At 40.4% G+C, this 19,646-nt stretch overlaps 1 long non-coding RNA gene across 6 annotated transcripts in view; it reads left to right on the plus strand.

Annotated features, from left to right (window-relative positions):
- Positions 1–278: 278 nt before the first annotated feature.
- The window catches only part of LOC134288354 (uncharacterized), a 71,461-nt gene continuing 52,093 nt past the window's right edge, over positions 279–19,646 (plus strand). For 5 of the 6 annotated variants that reach the window (XR_009997914.1, XR_009997915.1, XR_009997917.1 and 2 more), the window contains exons 1-3: positions 279–415; positions 506–577; positions 645–883. This is a non-coding gene — a long non-coding RNA (uncharacterized LOC134288354). Of the gene's footprint in view, positions 416–505; positions 578–644; positions 1,051–19,646 lie in introns of those variants that run through there. The other variant, XR_009997912.1, reaches the window with a different exon arrangement.

A 19,646-nucleotide genomic window follows, 5' to 3' on the forward strand; every position in this document is an offset into this window, starting at 1 on the left:
ACTGACTATGTAGCAAATACACACTGAGTGAAGCAGCTTGTAACCGTTCGTCGAATTAGCTTGAATGAAACTTAAAACGCGGTGGCTTTTGCGCCACTCTCGCGTACGAGAGACCACCGGTTCATTCCAATGTTTTGCCCGACTAAATTGATGACTCTTCACTCAAGGGCTTCTTCGAACGGCCGCTATCTTGAACAAAACCCCATCGATGGCGTTAAGTAGTTTTTACGCCATGTGCGATTTAAATTTGGCGCACTTGTATATAATAGTTTGTAAATTGAATAGACGACTGCTTCAATAGCAGGAAATTTACTTGACTAGAGAAATCGACTTGACTCCGTCACTTCATAGTTGAGTCGGCTGGAGAGCAGAAGTGAGCTTCGGCGACCTTCTCCCAGTTTGTACTGTTTTAAAGGTGTGTAGTGTTTATTAGAGTTATAGTTTAGTAAATTAATGTAGTTTGAAGTGGATTTGAATTTATTTGTCTTTGTTTTTCGTTTTGTAGTTATTTGAATAGTGGATTTAGTCGCCAGGGGCAGACACTCTGTTCCCTGAGCATTTGTTTGATTTTCAAAAGGTAATTATTAAAAGTGAATTCGTTTAGTGTATATTTTTTAATCTTGTGTCTCGTCTTTGGACATCAGCGTCCAAGACGCTTTTTATTTTGGGCTTTAAGCCTAGTGCTCGTCCTCGCCCGCCAGTAACTGGTAGCTAAACGGACTCAAGGGGAATATTTCCGGCCTACCTGCGTGCAGTTTAGGCACGATCAGGCAGAGTACCGGGCCGCCGACACCCCTCCGCACCTATAATCCGGCGAACATTAAGGAGAGCAACGTCGACGATTGGCCACGAAGAAGCACTGACACCGAAAAAGCCTGCGCAGGTACGTCGTTTTGAGTTCATGGCCATGATTCTACACACACACAAACACACACTTGACGAGCATTGTGAAAAATAATATACTTTGGACAAATTTAGTTGTTTAGTTTTCTTTGTTTCTTTTGTTTTTTGTTCCTTTTATTTAAATAAATTCATTTCAAACACTTTTTATTGTTCGGTTATTGTTGTTCATTCAGTTTCTAGTCTCTTTTGGTGTAAATTTCCGTTATAGTTTCAGTTCGTTCGTTTTTGTGTGTATAAATTAGTGCGTTTTGGGTTTCAGATCAAGTTAGCGGCCGTTCGAGAAAGCCCTCGAGATAAGAGTCGTGGATTTAGTCGGGCAAACCTGAAATGAACCGGTGGTCTCTCGTTCGCGAGAGTGGCGCAAAAGCCACCGAGTTTTAAGACTCTCGAGTAAATTCGGCGAACGGTTTCAAGCTGCTATCGAATAGAATTATGCAGGAGTTTATTTTTTTGGGAAAAGGAGATAGTTCAAATACCAAAAGTCTTCCAACGTGGTGGATTGTCTTTCATGATAAAAATTAAATGCTATTCTTTTATTTTGTCCAACGTTTCAGTCCATTGGAGACCTTCTCCAAAGACTTAATCGTTACCGTGTTCAGGCAAAATATGCGATCTTGGGCTTTTTTTTACTGTAAGCCATTAAGCATGGAAATACTTTTTTTAAGCCATCAAAAGGTAAATTGATGGATTAATATCTATATTATATTCAAGGTTGCAACCATTCATTTGCAAAGATTTACATTCATTTGCTATTATCTCAGTTCAGAGGCATGCTATCGAAAAACAATGTATGGATGAATTTAACCTTGTAGTTTTAGCTGAAAGTTTGCCGAATAACATTGGGGCCGCAAACGTATACCAAAGTCGTGAGCGAGCTGTGAAGGCAACTCTCCAGGCGGTGAATGTAAATTTCATTCACGCTGTGGAAAGTTGCCTTCACAGCTCGCTCACGACTTTGGAATGCGTGTGCGACCCCAATGTTATTCGGCAAACTTTCAGATAAAACTACAAGGTGAAATTCATCCATATATTGTTTTTCGATAGCATGCCTCTGAACTGAGACAATAGCAAATGAATGTAAATCTTTGCAAATGAATGGTTGCAACCTTGATTATATTAACAACTGGAGCATTTTATGTTTATGTGACTTGTATGGGAAATATCGTACCTAACATAAATCGCTTAAAACTATCAAATTCGATTGGGTAAAACAAAATATTTTGCATGACTCGTTAATTTAGATGTTAATTGACCAATTTACCTTTTGATTGCTTGAAAAAAATATTTCTATGCTTAATGGCTTGCAGTCAAAACAGCCCAAAATAGCATATTTTGCCCTATAAATTGAGCTCAAAGTTGTGTCGTGCTGGAGCAAATCTGAGCCGGGATTCGGATTCAGCAGCCCAAAATCTGTCAGAGATACATAAGTTTGCTCTTGAGACAAACCAAAAGTTAATTTTTGTTACGCTGTGTAATGGGGCTTCGAATTTGGGCAGCACTTTTATGAAAATACGGTTAAATCATATTACTCTTTAGGAAACAAAATTTCCTTAAGCTTTGTAAATTTTTGCATCAGTTGTACCAAATGATCAACGAAGGTATTCTAGTTCATTCGGAAATATCATGGGGATGATAATATTCTGTTTTGACATGAATCTAGAACGATCATTATCGTGACATAATTATAAGTCGAAATTAGCTGTTTTTTGGCACTTAGGGTAACATGTAAATAATGATTATACGCAACCAAATATGTAATAGTTTGCATAGACAAAGCGGTAAAAATATTGAAAAATATGTCGTTTGTTTTCGACTACTGTAATCAACTTTCCCAATAACTTTAATTAAACTATTTTTCTAGCATAACCCGCATAGATGCTGTTTGTAAACAAAAAAAAAATGTTTTTATTTTGCTTATACATTTTCCAGCTCACTTAAAAAAACCCAGATTTATCCACCTAGTGGTGATAGTGCCTTTCTCGTCGAATATGTACTCATGATCTATCCGTCGATGCAATCAATCTTGCCAGTGATCAGCCCCAAATTTCTGTGCTTTTGTAATGAACGAGATGGAGGAAATGCTCATAACAGCGATCTGGAACTGTACCACTTACGAATTTCTGAATCATGAGAATACTTTATTTAGAATATCAAGAATTTTATCGAAGTCATCCTCGAATTGGGGCACTTATTCCGACGTTATGTTTAACGTATGGGCAGAGCAGAAAGTATCAGCCCCCTTCACTGGAGACTGTTTCATACCAAGATGACAATTGCTAACCATAATTAAACTTTTTTCACGGAGATCACTTTGATAAAGTTTTATCTGCACACTTTATGCTATATTTTATTATCATTGATTACAAGGTTCATGTAGAATTCGTAATGTAGTAATTTGAGTTGCCAATGCTATATCACATTCAAATATCAACCACATAACAGAGCTCGCCCTCCAGTCACATCAAAATTTTGCGCAGTAATTTTAGACGCAAATAAAGATTTAAAAGAATGTTCGGGGCTGATGCGCTTAGATTTTAATTTTTCCATACAATGTTGACCCCCCTAATAGAAAAATGTGATACAACGTGCTTAACAACCCTTTCGGGCTATCATCTTCATCATTCAGGGAATGATACATTCATTCACCCTATCAGCCGTGTATAATACATTTTTATTAGGGCCATCCTACTGTAAATTTACGTCTCAGGAATCTAAAATGGTGTGATTTGATGAGATCACTTTAGTTTTTTTATAGGTTTTTGGTTCTCTTACACATATCCATCGCTTTCATTGATTGAGTTCATTTTCGTAATTCCACTGAAGAACCCAACGTTGCTTCTGCAACACCACCTGTGGCCTCTTATGTAGTCTGAGTCTGTTTTGTATTGCTTACGAGACCCCCGGAAATGATTCCGGAACACTACCGGTATATTTAAATCTGGTCTGAGTTTATGAAAACTGTTAATCAGGTAACCCGGAACTAAAAATACTACCGGTAGTAATTTCGGTGGACTGTGCCTATTTTCTTATTATCCATGCATCAGGTTACTGACAAAAAAAGTGATTTGATGTACCGCAAGCATGGGTTTGATGCACTTTTATACATGTCCACCTCCAGTGGGACACCCTTAACCGGTTTCGGAAAATTTACATGGTTCATTTTTACATTTGACCAATTCCGGCGGGACACCTTAAACCGGTTGTGGAACACTACCGGTAGTCTCTAACGTAATTTGAGCTGATTTTCTTGAAAACCGTTCATCAGCTTATCGAAAAAACCGCGATTTGATGTAGCGCATGCATGGCGTTCAATTCCCTTCTACATTTGACCATATCCGAAAGAACACCGGGAACCGATTCCGGGACACTACTCGTTTTCCCAAGCATGATCTGAGATATTTTTTCTTGGTAATCGTTCATCCGGATACCTTGAAAACCATTTGATGTGTCGCGAATACTTTTTTGGTTCTCTTTTACATTCGGCCACTTTCAGCGAGACACCTCGAACCGATTCCGGAACACTATCAGTAGCTAGATCAGTAGTTTCAAATGTGGGCTTAGCTTATTTTCTTGCTGATCGTACAAGTTATCGAAAAGGCCACGATTTGATGTTTCGCATGTATGAATTAGGCCACTTCCGGCGGGACACCAGGAATCGGTTCCGGGATGCTACCGATTCTAATATGATCTGAGACTATTTTCCTGCTTACCGTTCCTCGGGTTATAGAAAAACCGGCGATTTGATGTGTTACATGCATGGGTTTGGTTCACTTTTATATTTGACCACTTCCGGCGGGACACCCGGAACCGGTTCCGGAATACTACTGGAACAGATATATAAATATAGGTGATTTGATGTGTCGCATGCATGGGATTGTTTCACTTTTATATTTGGCCAATTTCGGCGGGATACCCGGAACCGGTTCCGCAACACTAGCGGTTCAGATATAGCCAGCGACTATTTTCCTATTCACCAATCATTAGGTTATAGAAAAAGCTGCGATTTGATGTGTTGCATGCATGGGTTTGGTTCGTTTTTATATTTGGCAACTTCCGTTGGGATACCCGGAACCGGTTCCGGAACACTACCGGATCAGATATGGTCTGAGACTATTTTCCTGTTTACCATTCATCAGGTTACAAAAAAAAAACAGTGATTTCATGTGTCGCGTGCATGGGTTTGTTTCACTTTTATATTTGGCCACTTCCGGCGGGACACCCGGAACCGGTTCCGGTATGCTACCGGTTTAGATATTATCTGAGACTACTTTCCTGTCTGCCGTCAATCAGGTTACAGAAAAAGCTGCGATTTGATGTGTCGCATGCATAGGTTTGGTTCACTTTTATATTTGGCCACTTCCGGCGGGAAACCCGGAACCGGTTCCGGAACACTACCGGTTCAGGCATAGTCTGTGACTATTTTCCTGCTTACTGTTCATCAGATAATCGAAAATGCCGTGGTTTGATGGGTCGCATGCATGGGTTTGTTGCAATTTCATATCTGGCCCCTTTCTGGGGTGCCGGTCCGGAACACCTAAATGGCCGTAACTCCGGAACGGCTGGACCGATCCGAACCATTTTCAATAGGAAACAATGGGACAATATTCCGCGTCGATTGAAACCAATAGCGTTGAAATCGGATGATATTTACTATCCAAAAGTGAGGTGACATTTTTGTACACATACACACACACACACACACACACACACACACACACACACACACACACACACACACACACACACACACACACACACACACACACACACACACACACACACACACACACACATACATACACACACACATACACACACACACAGACATCATCTCAAATCGTCGAGCTGAGTCGAATAGTATATAAGACTTGGCCCTCCGGGGGTTCAATCAAGATTTCATTTTTGGAGTGAACATATAGCCTTTCGGTACACCTTGGTGTGCGAGAAATGCAAAAATCCATTTTTAATGCAAATGTTACTCTTCTCAACTTATAGTATGACATAAAAACATAATTAAAAATGATAGAAATCGATGACATTTCAAATAGCAAATGTTTGGCATCATCCGCACGATGATAATGTGATTTTGGGTAGCCTAGAGTAAAACTTTTTCTCATACTATCGTCTTTCGCCGATAGCTTTTGTTCTATTCGTGCAATTTACTTTATATGGTGTTAGGTTGTGCCTTCACACCGCCTTTTCAATAAAATTTGCTGTTTTTCTTTCTGCTTCGACCATCTCTAGGGATCAACAAAGCGGTAGTTCGCTGTAGGGGTCTGTTGCTCAGCTTTGTCCTTAGGGATGATCCACTAACTAAAATAAGCTTTTCCCACACTAACTTATATCTTTTGTCCTGTTCAAACTACCATTTCAATCTACTTGATATCATATTGAATTCATGAATCCCCCACTACTTGAGCACCCCTACTCAACCTAGCAGCATCATATTTGCTTTTATGTTCCAGAGTGTCAATTTCTTCCAAATTGGTGCGAAGCTGAGGAGCACCCAGCCCGAGGAAGAAGGGATCGCACCGAAACACCAAAGTATACGAGGTGGCAGCCCAAACGCAATATGACAAGTTGGAAACGAGCCGGGTGGGGATCTGTATCGAATAAAACAAGCTCATTCGAGATTTCCACCATATCGAGATGTAGGCACGGCGACGACACATGGAGCTTTCGGCTCAACAACCGACCGCGCGTCCCATGTGTTGCTTTCATGGCTTGAGCTCGACTCGGTCGATGCGTACGGTGGTCGGGGAACCGGAAAGAGGAACCCAGGCAGAAAGTCTCACAAACGTAAACGACTTCGGCTGACTGCTAACTGACAGGCAACTTGACTCCATATAAAAGAAATTTAGCAAATCTTTCTGTGGAGATCTCCCACTCTGGGCGGTATGGCGCTCCATATGGACATCGTGTAGCGCAGAGTTGGGTGGGGCGAGGGGTCCCAAATGCGCAACTGTTGGGTGTCGCTGGAGGAAAGTTGTTCGTTTTTGTCCCTGTTTGTCGCACACCAGCACAGCCACTTGACATCAATCAAAGCGACTTTTTCTGGTCGTGCTTTTTTTATTGAAAAAGAAAATATTTTCTTTTGTTCTTGAACATTCAGGCGTTTCTTTGTGAGCTGAGGTGTAATATGATTTGGGGTGTGGGATTGAATTCAATGTTGGCGAACAAATAATACTGATTGCACGAAATAGCATTCCGTGGATTCGATTCGGCATCGTGTTATTCAAATAGATTATCAATTCATACATTCATAGTTTCTGAAATTGTTGGTGACTTGAAGTATGCGTTTATGGGCAGCTAATTCAACTAGTTCTGTGGCATATGGAGAGAGGCCTATATAGCCGATGAAGAAGATGTCAGTTATTATCAAAGACAAACAGACGTAACTCCTAGCGAATTCATCAAAACATTTGCTCAATTTCTTTTTCACGAACACACTGCCACCATTTGGTATAACCGCTCGAGACGGTTTCCGCCTTGATGGATGGCGATTTGCATCATTCAGCAACGTATACATTACACTAGCAACTGTCAAAGCGATCGCCTCTGGTTGAAAGATCGTGGAAATCAAAGGGAACCAAGGAACGCATGATAATCTAACTCAAACATCAACACGTGTACTCTAAGGTGTAACTTATGTTTTGGCCCCTGTTGTCGCTCCTTACACCTTTCTTGTATTCTTTAACATTTTCAGGATATTTTTCTAAATAGATTTCAGAAAAGAATTTGTCAATGGTATACATCATAACACTCAAGTAAACACTAATATACTATGATAAATACTTTTTCGAGATGTTCAAGGTTATCTAAATTGTCCTGGAATTGTAATACTCCCGAGCAGAGGAAAATATCAAAATAATAACAACGGAATCACAAAACCTGTCTTTATATCTCGGTTTGTAATTATTAACTTATTAAGTCATCACCGTTCCACAACATGTTCTGTTGGGCAATCTTATTTTGTGATGATCGTGCTCTTGGTATATTTTCTTTACATTTCAATAACATGTTTTGTTGTAGCACATGTTCAGTTATTATTGTGTCATTGAGACTAGTACAAATATTTGATCATTAATATTACAACAAAACTAGCTTTGTAATCAAAACTACACCATTCGAGATTTTCGTTGTTCACAGCATTTCGTGAGGAACTGTAAGAGAAAATATTATTTTGTCATCAGTTCCTCTTCTTACTGATATTACGTTACAGTGCCAACTTATCAGCCTTTTGTTTTATAAGCACTTTGAAAAGTATGCCTGTTTTTTTTTTGTCCCAGTTTCAGTTAGGTATGAATACGAAAATAGAGAGTGTAATAGAGTGTTAGCCACTTTATGAAACATTTTGGATCAACTGGTGGATTTCAACGACGAACAACACATTTTCGACAAAAATGTAAAAAATAAGTCATCAAGAAGAACTCCATTGATTATTTTTAGACATTTTATTTTTATTGATTTCACTGCATCGAGCTCACTTAGATTAACTAGGATAAATGTGTCAGTCAATGAGGTAATAATGTAAATTAATCTTATAAACAGTGACCCAAGTAACAATTCAAAATCATTAATAAGCATGTCAGTTGATTAAATGTGCTACAAAGGCGCCGACAGTTGTACAAGAGTTTATGTTGAACAAAGTGGCGAATAAATGTTTCATGCAGTGGAAACTGCACGTTAGTTAAACATATTTCTGCTTATTGAATAACCAATGGTATAAAAGTTTAAAAACAGTTGCTTAAGTATTGCCATCATCTGTCCTATAGTGCTCTAATAATGATAGAATACATGCTGCTTCCAACGTATTAGATGCCGTTATTCCACATCAGATCTTCAGTGGAACAAGTAGCCTATTTGAAGTTTAACAACTTTTGCTTGATCATTTTATTCAACTACACTGATATAGCTTAACAACAAGATATTACCATGTTTCTTTAATACAAATGTGACACTTTTATTCAAGCAATGTTGATTAGCAGTGGTACTGTGTCATTTAATTATCGTTGTTCGCCATGCCCCTTTTTGTAAACACGATTGCTGATTAGGAGCCTTAAAAGAGCAACCGCGGCTACAAGCTTGAAGACCAAAAAACTTCATGCAGCAGCTCTAAATATCACACTCTTCACACTTTTAAAAACATTTTGACTCACCTTTTACACTACGCTCCAACGACAGCAGCTTCTTCTTCTTCTTCTTCTTTATGGCTCTACGTCCTCACTGGGACTTGGCCTGCCTCACTTCAACTTAGTGTTCTTTAAGCACTTCCACAGTTTTTAATTGAAGGGCTTTCCTTTGCCTGCCATTGCATGAATTTGTATATTGTGAGGCAAGTACAATGATACACTATGCCCAGGGAGTCGGAAAATTTTCCCGACCGGACGGGAATCGAACCCGCCGTCTCCGGATTGGCGATCCATAGCCTTAACCACTAGGCTAACTGGAGACCCCAGCATCGGCAACAAAAACACCAGAAAATGCAACTGCAGTGGATCCTGGGCGGCTCCTCTCTTTGGTATTGACGAGGTAGATTACCCACCAAGGTGGCACCGGTCAAACCGGGCTCAGCTTCCTAATGTTCATATTTCCAGCTGATTGGAGATATACACAATCGTAGCACATTTTCTTCTCGACACAAAACAGGAGCGGTGAAAATAAAACAAATAAGTTCACTTGTTTGGGCGTTTAAATGAAAAAAAGTTCGAAGAGTCACCAATCTTACAACACAACACCGTGAATTACTGACAGGTTGTAAACAAACAAACTAATTAGCATGCATGCCTTATGATTAAACGTTGCGGTTACAATTATTCAAACATTGATCAACTTCAATGTTTATGAAGACAATTAGTTGAATAAAATATGTAAGCAATGTTTAAGCAGCATATGTACGGTAATGTATTCGACTAGGAATTGAATATTTATATACTGCTTTAAATCTGCCGATTCATGTAATTCGGATTGAAGCAGAGCGGATGCAGACGAGTGTGAACCCAAAGATCCAGAGTTCGAGTCTTTCCATTGATGTGATTTGTCCCATAAAATGTAATAAAATAAAGATGTTGGGGGTACATAATCAGAGAGAGCTATTCCAGACACAAATGCAGAAATGTTGAAAGTTAAATCATTTTCTCATTTTATTGTTACATGATGTAACATGATGTTGAAGAAACGTTTAAGAATCGTTTTTGTAGCAATTATAAAATCATATCTATAAATAGAAATAAATTTCGTAAGTTTTATCACGGCTCCAGCATGTTTTGATTGTATTATGGTGAAATAAATATCGAAGAAAGCTTGTTATTATGCGCTATGCTGCTAGTGCACAATAACGGTTTCTAAAACCATTCTTAAATTATTAAACAAATAGCGTCATACAACATTGTTTAATAAACGTTGAAGTAAAGTTTATGATGTTTGTGTAAATTGCTGATGGTTCTAACGTTGAACAAGAGTTTCACAACCGGTGTACGATCATTGGATAAACTTTTATTTCATCGTGCTTATAGAACGGTTGACGTTGAATAAATTCTCATTTTTGGGCGAACAAGAGTTGAAGAACAGTTTCATTTTAAAATTATTCAAATATAACACGACTTCCAGTTTAATAATGTTGCTTTGAGAAACATTTCTTAAAGCAAAAATTGTTTCTTGGGGAACCACCTAATAAAGGGTTTCAAAACGACGGTAGTTTTTCATCGTAAGTTGTTTGGAAAGTAAACGAGAACTATTGTTTCTCTCTGTTTTCGATAAGAAATCGCTTGCGACATCAAAAGCGTCCCAATTACGAATGAAACATTTAAAAATAGATCCTATTGTTGCGTATCCCATTGAATGCATATGGGACTTTGGAGGTGTTCCTATCCGCAACAGAAAAAAAAGCAAATTTTGTTTTCAGATTGTTATCAATAACGTATTCATATCAAAATTTGTTATTGAAATATTTTCAAAATTCGCTGTTATTAAGTTGTTATTGAAACTAACGAAACATGTTATTAAACAGGTCTTTCAGGAACATTTTTTTTTTGTTATAATATTTGTTATTTTGCCGCTTATGACAGACAAGTTTATATCAGGATATGTTATGTAAATAACATGAAAATAACTCTTTCCGCTACTCAGTTATTTTTCCAAAATAACACATTTTATTATGCTGTTGCTTTTCCCTTCTGCTCGGGGGGAGACTCAATAAAATAAATGAAGTTTCAACGTTGCTCCTAGTAGAATATGTTGACAAAGACTCATCAAGAATCAAGAAAAGCATTTTTAATCGACTCAAAAGTATTTAAGATATTCAGGAAACTCCAAATTGTCCCGGAAAAAGATAATATGATCTACCAGATCAACATACACTATACAGTTATTTTAGGTCTTCCAAAATACATAAGATAGGTCTATAGCAAAAATCCACAGCGATCAAAGAGTTCCGGAAACGCGATTTGGTCGAAATCTTTAAACGATACGCTTCGCTCGAAAGCAAGTTTAGGAATTTGGTCAGTGCGAAGAAAAGCGGTTACTGGCGTCGGCCCATCGAGGGCTTGTCATGCGAGACATCGATGAGAACTCTTTGGAGCGTCGTCGGTTAGCGAGGATCGAGAAAGCTTTCCTCGGTGGATTCTCAAGTTCGAGAAAAAAATTTGTCCAGATTCCGTACCCGTGGAGCGAATAATTCGGGATGTTTCCGAAGACAGAGACGACATGGGAAGCCGTTTTCGCTGGTTGAATTCTCACTTGCTCTTCTTTTATTAACAATTCCGCTCCAGGAATGGATCGAATTAAGTTCAATTTGCTTAAAAACCTTCCCGATGTCTCTAAGAGGCGCTTGTTGAACTTGTTCAATCAGTTCCTGGATAACAACATCTTTCCGGATGATTGGAGGCAAGTGATAGTCATAGCTATTCAAAAACTCGGGAAACCCGCGTTGGATCATAACTCGTACCGTCCAACCGCGATGTTGTCTTGCCTACGGAATTTGTTGGAGAAGATGATTCTCTTTCAACTGGATAAACGGGTTGAATCAAATGGCATGCTGTCAGATACACAGTTTGGTTTCCGCAGAGGCAAAGGAACGAAAGACTGTCTAGCGCTGCTTACATCAGAGATTCAGATTACCTTTGCTCAAAAACAGCAAATGGGCTCAGAGTTTTGGGTAATTAAGGGGGCTTTTGGTGCAGTTTGTGTTGATGTTCTTTCCGACAAACTCCACGAAAAGGGCCATTCACCAATTTTGAATAACTTTTTGTACAATTTGCTGTTTGAGAAGCAGATGAGTTTTGCTCATGGTGACTTGACAGTTTCACGAATTAGCTACACGGGTCTCGCCCAGGGTTCATGTCTAAGCCCCCTTCTATACAATTTATATGCCAGAGACATATATGATTGTCTCATGGAAAATTGCACGTTAAGACAGCTTGCGAATGACTGTGTTGTTTCTGTAACGGGATCTGTAAAAATCCTCAAGAAGTTCCTTGGAAATATCTCCAGGTATTTCTCGGGAATTCCTCCAGGAGTTTCTTGGGGATTCCTCAACGAGTTCCTCGGGAATTTCTCAACGAGTTCTTCGGGAATTCCTCGGAAATTCCTCTAGGAGTTCCTCTAGAATTACTCCTCCAGGAGTTTCTGAGAAATTTGTCCAAGAGTTCCTAGGGAATTCCTCCAGGAGTTCCTCGAGAATTCCTCCAGGAGTTCCTCGGGGATTCCTCCAGGAGTTCCTTGGGAATTTATCCAGCAAAAGTTCCTCGGAAATTCCTCCAGGAGTTCCTCGAGAGTTTCTCCAAGAGTACCTCAAAGAATCCCTCAGGAATTCACCCAGGAGTTTTTTCGGGAATTTCTATAAGAGGTCTTTAGATATTCCTCAAGGAGTTCCTCGGAAATTCCTTCGGGAGTTCGTCTGGAATTTCTCCAGGAGTTTCTCGGGAATTCCTCCTGGTGCTCCTCGGGAATTCCCATGTAGTTTCTGAAGGTAAGGAATTCCTGGAGGAATTTCCGAGGACCTCCTTGAAGAATTACAAGGACTCCTGGAAGAAGTCTCGATCAACTCCCGGAAAACTTCCCAAGGAGTTTCAAAAGAAATCCTTGGGAATTCTTGGAGAAATCGACTGAGGATTTGATTGTACGATTCAAACGGCTACGCAGTCTTTTAATATGAGAAAACGAGGTTTACTATTTGCCCGACGATTCGGCACTGGGGATTTGGTATTGGAGAAACGTCGGGCAAATAATAAACCTCGTTTTTCCATATTAAAAAAAACTGCGTAGTCGTTAGAGTCGTAGATTCTTGGAGAAATTCTCGAAAAACTCCTGGAGGAATTCCTGAGAAACTCCTGGATAAATTCCTGAGGAACACATTGAGGAAATCCTGAGAAACTCTTGAAGGAATTTCCATTGAACTTCTGGACAAATTTCCGAGGAACTCCTGGAGAAATTTTCGTAGAATTTTCGGAGGAATTTCCGAGAAACTCCTGTGGATGTTCCTGAGAAACTCCTGGGGGAATTCCCGTGCAATTTCAGAAACTTTTTCCATGGAACTCTTGGAATACAAATCCTAGGATCTCCTTGAGGAATGCCTATGAAATTCAAGGAGGAATTACCATGAAACTTTTGGAGGAATTCCTAATGAACTCCTGGAAGAATTTCCTGGGAACCCCTGGATGCATTAGAAAGTAACTCCTAGAAAAATGGCAAGGAACACCTGCAGAAATTTTCTTGGAACTTTGCGAGAAATTCCCGAGGGACTCCTGGTGGTACTCCCGTAGAGCTTCTGGAGGTATTCCCAAGGCACTTCAGGAGGAATTTCCGAGGAACTCCTTGAATAATTCCTGGAATAATGCTCGGTCAACTCCCAGGAAAATTCCCAAGGAACTCGTGCAGAAATTCTCAAAGAGCTTCAAGAAGAATTCCCGAATATCATCTAGAGAAGTTCCTGAGAAACTTTTGGAGGAATTCCCAAGGAACTCCAGGAGAAATTTCTAAGGAATTCCCAAGGAAATCCTGCATGAACTCACGAGGAACTGCTAGAGAAATTTCCGTGTACCATCCCACACATTTTGGCCACAGACACAGGGCTAGAAGAATACTAGAAGCACCGACGAACCGACGTGACAGTGGCGATTCAAAAGTGTCCCCCCCCAAATTTAACGGTCGACCACCGAAGCAAGCGATCGCTTCTGTCAAATCAGCGCAGACGCGAACCGTTTCCTATATGAACACACGGGGGTTCGGTGTCGAGCTATCAAATCATCGCGAGCCGTTATAGAGGTGGCGACAGTGTTTGGCTATTTTTCATCATGGCGTCGCGGACAACAAATTTGAATTTATTTGTTCTAGCTGTCACGTCGGTTCGTCGGTGCTAGAAGATAGTCCAGAAACTCCCAAGAAGCTAATCCTTGCAGCATCTCAGTAGGGAGAACTGACTCCCATAAGAGTGCCTGGGAGTATTTCAGAACAAATTCTTAAAAAAAAAACACTGACGGAGCTGCAAGATACATTTTACAAGAAATTCTAAGCGAACTGCCCAAAAGATTTTCCTAAGAAATTTCAGGAGAACTTCTGAAGGAATCACTCTTTAACAAAAAAAATGAAAAAATGAAGTTTCTTTGAAATACATACCAGAATATATATATCTGGAGCAAATCCTAAAGCATGTAATAAAAATTGATTCAGTATCCTGCCCATCTTAATAATATTTTCAATAATTGAAAAAAAAAAAGAAACCACGCTGTAGCCTGTAAAACTTAAATAGAAGGCCCCAAAGCAAACAGTCCACATCTAATTGAACCAATTACACCGGAATTGGCAATCGTTGAAAGCTTCTCGCTTTCGTTGAGATAAACGTAAACTTTTTTCCCGCTTATTTGTCAAACTTCTCAAGCATGAAGGACTCTCCAGCTCGTCGATTGCTCAGGTGAAAATAATGATGGCATCATTAAGTAATCACATAAAATTCCAGGTATGAAGATTTACATGATTTATCTTATGCAATATGTCATACTCAATCACTTTGAGCCATGCTGAATATAATGAAAAACAACATGACATTTAAAGCAAGCTTATAAGGATTTTACGACATCCTATCATACTGTTTATCAACCTCGCAGACTTTTTTAAAGAAGGAAACAGGTCAACATCTTTACGCTTTTTTTATATTTTTACTTGTGCAAAAGTCTACAACAAGAGAGAAAAGTGTTATCTGATTTAAATTCGCTTTACGTGGATTGTAAATTGTCTCAATTCCAATGATGATTTCAATCTCGAAAATCAACATACCAAACTGTTAGCTTGAAACTGAATACCAACACGGAAATGCTAGCAATGATAGTCGCTCAACGGAAACACTAGTAACCCTACAACATTCCGACTGGCAGTTGATTTCCTGGTTTTATAGCTCTCATTTCTATAATACGCACATATTTCCACTCACCCCCCAAACGGAACGCTACATAATTCTCATTTACGACCCGGAGGTCCTTCGGTCCTGCATGGCTTTATTTTTTATTTGTTTGCTGCTTGACTAACAAATCACACACGCATTTGTCGTTATGAAGTGGAAATCTGTTTGAATTAAACCTTAATACCATTTGCTTTACGACCGGGGGAGATCGACCCGAGTTTTATTACAAAGTACTGTGGACCCCCATAAAGCTATCAACCGCACATCTAACATCGGGACATAGTAGGTACAAAAGCGGAAACCGTCACAACAGGCAAGCAGTGGAGTGCAGCAGTCGTTCTTCGGCGTGGTCCTTTAAGGATGATGCAATGTGATACACTTGCGGGCGATACCCATTCCAAAAATGAGTCGCTACTTGGCGCTCATGTTGCCGTCGTCGTCATCAATTCCAAGTCGAGACGATTCCTTGCCTTGTTAACCTCCCCGTCCGTTTTCCGTCTTGGGACTCGACTCCAGTGAGCTGCGATTGCGTCGTCGCGAGACAAACGATGTTTCTCTTTCCGCTCAAGCCTCCTCCACGCCAAGTTACGCTTAGCGTAATTGGATACCTGGGCTCATTATGGTGGGTTAACCATGTTACCGAATGCGCTGTAGTAGTATTGTGAGTAATTAAAATTGGCTTCGTTATTTGGAAAGCGGATACAATAGCACAGTGTTTGTCAGAAAGTGGATGGTGGGTCACACCCGAAAATATGACGTGCTTTCAAATATCTTGAATTCCTCACATACGGTTGAAATTAATTTTGAACGATGCTCAATTGATCATTCTGTTTGGGCATTTATAGCGTTGTCATGATTTTATTGCTTGTGCTGCATAATCCTGTAAATTTGCAGGTCTGTCCGAAATTGTGACCTAGTAGTTAGGGCCATGAAACTGATTACATTCTTGACTTTTATCATCATATTATAGGTTTCACTGATCCTAGATGCGAAATTTGTTTCGATGAGCACGTCAAATTAACGTAGGTTAGCTTAAGGCCCGTACTGCTGCTCTTTTTCTTTAAGATGCACTCTCTCATCTTATGATCACTTTTTAATTGTAGATCGAAGAAGGCTCGAATGTTAGGTGATTTCATAAATTTCATTTTCGACATTGCTACTTGATCCAGCTGTAGTTTTTGAGTTAAATCAGGGCAACAGGGTCAGGGTTTCCTGGCAACGGAAGTGATTTTATGCCCAGATCTTTTTTGTATTTTAGTGATCTGGAAAAATAATACATTCTTTATTAATCTGCAAGGTAAATATGTTATTGCATCTTACCATCTTGGAGCGTGTACTGATTTATCGACCGTATTCTATAATTAACTTGATGATTTTGTTGCTATATCGGTCTCTTTCTACTCATAAGTATAAGGGAGTAGAGATCAAGTGGATAATGAAATGATAGATATGATAGAATTCGCTAGGTAGCGAACAAGTGTAAAAATTTTATAGAAGGTGAAATTAGGCAAGTAGGCCATGTATTGAACGTGGGCTTCGTGGCCGTGTGGTTAGCGGCGGCAGTCGTCTAGGCATATCGCAAGCCTCGGAGTGTGGGTTCGATTCCCGCTCCAGTCGGTGGAAACTTTTCGTCAAAAACGAAAAATTCATCACTGGGCCACTGGGTGTTCTGTCTCTCGTCCGTTGTCTAGTGTAAGTAATGTGTTCTCTTATGGTTGTTTTGATCACCGTTTTCGTTATCCTTTTCTATTACGATTGGTGTTTTTCGGTGACGTCACCGAAAATCACCAATCGTAATAGAAAAGGAAGTAATGTGTTCAGTCTATGTATTCGATGTATTCGTTCAATACATGGCCTACTTGCCTAATTTCACCTTCTATAAAATTTTCACACTTGTTCGCTACCTAGCGAATTCTATCATATCTATCATTTCATTATCCACTTTGATCTCTACTCCCTTATACTTATGAGTAGAAAGAGACCGATATAGCCACAAAATCATCAAGTTAAACATCTTGGAGCGGTGACAGGGGCAGAATCATACTGAAAAATTGTTCTGCTGCGTTTCTCCGATAATTGTTCCATTGTGGGAATAACGCCTTCATCAATGATCCGCTTGAACGCTTGACTATCAACTGTTCCCTTCAAGATGATAATCTCTCCGACTCCATATTTCGTAATGACTCCCCAAGCCATGACGTAAGGGGAATGCTTAACCGTAGACTGCACGCAACTGCTATCATACCGTTCTCCGGCGCAACGACGAACTCTTACACCTCCATCCGATCCAATCAGATTGAATTTGTTTTCGTCGGAAAAAATAACATCTCCCCAATACCTTTTGGACAAATATGAACGAGCTTTCGCCCATTGCAATCGCGCATTTCACATTTTTTGAGTCCAGAGCGGAGCCTGAAGCGTAAAACAGCCTCGTCTAATCGCCGACATACTGTCCACTTGCTCACCTGAATTCCAGACGATTCGCAGAACTGAGTTGAAATTTCGGGTGATGATAGAAATCGGTCTTTAACAGCCATCGCAACACTTTCCCGATCGCCGCGGCTTGATGTTTTCCGCTTTCGGCCACTACCGGGAGCACGTCGGAAGTCGTTGGTTTCCTGGTAAATATTTTGTCCAGAATCGTCTTACCGAGGATTCATTGCAGCCAACTTGTTTCGCAACAGAAGCGTTTGAGCATTCTTGTGATTTAAGGAGCACTATTTTCGCTTTTTCCTGAACGTCGAACACAATTTCTGCACCAGGACCTTCTCAGTTGAACCAAAAACAACTTATGAATATTAAAAACACACGTGCACGTGCCTACTTTGATTCAGTTCTAGCAATGTTAAAAACAGGGCTGGTAAAAACTGAACTGAAACATTGAAAAAATAATTTAAGTTCGATTGTGACGATCGCGACGGTCACTGCAATAGAATTGAATTTACTTATTTAGTATGTAAAGTGCATACTTTCAGGCGTTTTCTAAGGATTTATGAAACTTTAGACTTGAATAATTAAAAATTTAGCAAAGTTGTAAAAGTTTTGCAAAGCTTTTCACATTGTGGGGTGGATAACTAAGGTGGAAAACATATTTTCAGAGCATACAAAGGCATTTCACTGACTGATCAATTTCACCCCGAAAGTAATTTTTCGGATTTTTAATTTCAAGTGACATTTATTAAAATAAAATAGTTTGCAGTAAAAATTTCAACCTCGTTGACTGATGGAAACGATGGTCGTACTTGTTTTGAAGCATTAAGTATAACCATATCGTTAAATATTCAAAAATTAGGTGCCGAAAACTGCGAAAAGTCATCAACTTACCTTACCGGTCAGGCTAAGGCCGGGGTGGCCTCTGCTGTACATAGTAGCCGCCTCCATTCCACTCGGTCCATGGCTGTTTGTCTCCAGTTCCGCACTCTGCGTAGGGTCCGCAGATCGTCCTCCACTTGGTCGACCCACCTAGCTCGCTGCGCTCCACGTCTTCTTGTACCGGTCGGATGACTCTCGAGAACCATTTTAGTCGGGTTGCTATCCGACATCCTGATGACGTGACCCGCCCACCGTAGCCTCCCGATTTTCGCGGTATGGACGATGGTTGGTTCTCCCAGCAGCTGATGCAGCTCGTGGTTCATTCGCCTTCTCCAGGTCCCGTCTTCCATCTGCACTCCGCCGTAGATGGTACGCAACACCTTCCGTTCGAAAACTCCAAGGGCGCGTTGGTCCTCTGCACGTAGGGTCCATGTTTCGTGCCCATAGAGGACGACCGGTCTAATCAACGTTTTGTAGATGGTTAACTTCGTGTTACGGCGAACTTTATTCGATCGTAGAGTTCTGCGGAGCCCAAGTTGGCACGATTTCCTGCCACAATGCGCCTCTGAATTTCTCTGCTGGTGTCGTTGTCGTCGGTCACCAGTGAGCCCAAGTACACGAATTCTTCAACCGCCTCGATTTCATCACCGTCGATATGAATTCGGGGTGGCGGGCGCGGTGATTCCTCCCTGGAGCCCTTTGCCATCATGTACTTTGTCTTCGACACATTAATGACTAATCCGATTCGCCTGGCTTCACTCTTTAGTCGGATGTACGTTTCCGCCATCGTCTCAAATTTACGAGCAATAATATCAATATCATCGGCGAAACCAAGCAGCTGAACGGACCTCGTGAAAATCGTCCCACTCGTGTTTATCCCCGCTCTTCTTATTACACCCTCCAAAGCAATGTTGAACAGCAAGCACGAAAGACCATCACCTTGCCGTAACCCTCTGCGAGATTCGAAGGGACTCGAGAGTGTCCCTGATACTCGAACTACGCACATCACTCGATCCATCGTCGCCTTGATCAACCG

The sequence above is a fragment of the Aedes albopictus genome, chromosome 2, assembly GCF_035046485.1.
Source record: "Aedes albopictus strain Foshan chromosome 2, AalbF5, whole genome shotgun sequence".
Taxonomy (NCBI): Eukaryota; Metazoa; Arthropoda; class Insecta; order Diptera; family Culicidae; genus Aedes; species Aedes albopictus.